The sequence below is a fragment of the Pteropus vampyrus genome, unplaced genomic scaffold (genome assembly GCF_000151845.1).
Source record: "Pteropus vampyrus isolate Shadow unplaced genomic scaffold, Pvam_2.0 Scaffold1098, whole genome shotgun sequence".
Taxonomy (NCBI): Eukaryota; Metazoa; Chordata; class Mammalia; order Chiroptera; family Pteropodidae; genus Pteropus; species Pteropus vampyrus.
In genome coordinates, this window is record NW_011889879.1 from 5,616 (window position 1) to 7,917 (window position 2,302).

The 2,302-nt window shown below is 47.7% G+C and overlaps 1 pseudogene; it reads left to right on the forward strand.

Annotated features, from left to right (window-relative positions):
* Positions 1-940: 940 nt before the first annotated feature.
* LOC105310102 lies at positions 941-1,623 on the forward strand (annotated as a pseudogene).
* The last annotated feature ends 679 nt before the right edge of the window (positions 1,624-2,302 follow it).

Here is a 2,302-nt window from a genome sequence, read left to right on the forward strand (position 1 = left end):
CACTAAACTCCTGTCAAAAGAACCCTCCAGAGGCCAGTTTCCACCAAAAGACGGCCACTCAACTTCATACGATGTCCTTAGTCTACCTGGAGAAAACTTTATGCCATAGTCAGCTTCCTCTACAAACCTTTCTTTGAAATGTCACAGGAGACACTCCAAGGGTGTCTTCTGTGAACTCACGCCTCCCCCCATCGCTTGCGCAGAAAACACAGGACAGACACTGAGATGAGAACAATTACTGGGTTGTAGGTGGACCTGGAGTGGTCCGCCAACCTACAACCTAGACAAGACCAAAGACAATAGACCGAACCCAATGACAGGGCACAGGAGGTGGCATCCCATGGCCTGCCCACGGTCTGGGAGATATGACTGCGTCCAGTCTCTCCACGGAACCCCAGTGACCAGTCAACAGGAACAGAAAGGTACCTTTTTATCCAGACGTTGAGGCCTCGGAGATTCCCGTCGAGATTAGGAACAAAGAGTGCGTCCTAAAGGTTGCATCTTTGATGATTGCATTGATCCCGTCACGGCATTCAAGGGCCCTGCAACGTCTCAGGGTGGCCACCCCTTTGAGTCTGTAACAGGGACGGCAACCGCTTCGGAGGCCTGTCTGGTCTTAGATCTCAGGGCCACTCCCTGAGATCTCACTGGGGCCTCCAAATGATGTAGCCGCCAGCCCCCGATAGACACACGGACCACCAGAAATCAGTGAGTTATAGGAAACACACTTTATTCAGCCAGCTGGGTCTGCCAGGAGTACGCAGACCCCAAATTAAGCAGCCCCGAAATGTAGAGGTACAGGGATTTTAAGCCCTAAAACCCTATTCTTCATCCTGTTTGAACACACAAGTCTATTTTTCTTCTTTTTACTGTCAACCCACAGGTCGGTTGTGTAAGCGGGGGGTACAGAAGCAGAAAGCTTATTGTTAGAGCATTATGTTCCCATGGGCAATAGCCAAACAGTAATTTTCCAGCCAGCACACACACGACCACCCCATGGTAGATTTGATGGACTTGGACATGAGCCCCTTGAGGCTCCAGAACTATCTTTTCAGTTGTGAACCAAAGGCTGACAAAGATTATCACTTTAAGGTGGATAATGATGAAAATAAGCACCGATTATCTTTAAGAACGGTCAGTTTAGGAACTGGTGCAAAGGATGAATTGCACATTGTTGAAGCTGGGGCAATGAATTATGAAGGTAGTCCAATTAAATTAACACTGGCAACTTTGAAAATGTCTGTACAGCCAACGGTTTCCCTTAGGGGCTTTAAAGTAACACCACCGGAGTCTTACTTGTGGTTCAGGGTCTGTGCATATTAGCGGGCAGCATTTAGTAGCTGTGGAGGAAGATGCAGAGTCAGATGATGAAGAGGAGGAGAAAGCCAAATTCCTTATATCTGGAAATTCTGCCCCTGGAAGTGGTAGCAAGTGTCCACAGAAGAAAAGTGAAACTTGCTGCTGATGAAGATGACAATGACAGTGATGATGAAGATGATGATGATGATGATGATTTTAATGATGAAGAAGCTGAAGAAAAAGCTCCAGTAAAGAAATCGGTACAAAATATTCTAGCCAAAAACGCACAAAAATCAAACCAGAATTAAAGAACAAAGAAAAATAAAACCCTCGAAATCAACATCACCAAGATTAAAAGATCAAGAACCCTTTTAAAAAAGGAGAGATGTGGAGTCCTGGTAAAAAATGGCGGCGGCGGCGGCGGCGGCGGCGGCGGCGGGGACCCTGATTCCTGAGCTGCTAGGTCGGTTCCGGCCACGGCTGGCACAGCCCATGTCGAGTGGCGCCCACGGCGAGAAGGGCCCAGCTCACGTGTGGAAGACCCTCACCTACTTCCTCACATTCCCCAGGGTGGGAGTGAGCATGCTGAAGTCTTCCTGAAATCGCACCACGGGGAGCACGAGAGACCCGAGTTCATCGCCTACCGCCATCTCCGCATCAGGTTCCAAGCGCTTTCCCTGGGGAGATGGTGACCATGCTCTATTCCATAACTCTCAAGTGAATCCACTTCCGACTGGCTATGAAGATGAATGAAGAGAATCTGGACCACTACCCAGTGGAGACCATAGCACTGGTTTAGACCATTACTCTGCACACGGACCAGAAAAGTATATGGGACCTTAAGCTGACCTTTCCCTGTAGCAAATGATGACCAGTATACTTATCTTCCATCCTTTTGCTTCCGGCAACAGATGGCTTAAATAAATAACAGATTAGTCATGGGAAAAAAAACCTCTTAAAATACTGAAAGGACATAGTTCTGTAAAGCAAAAATGCAAGCAAG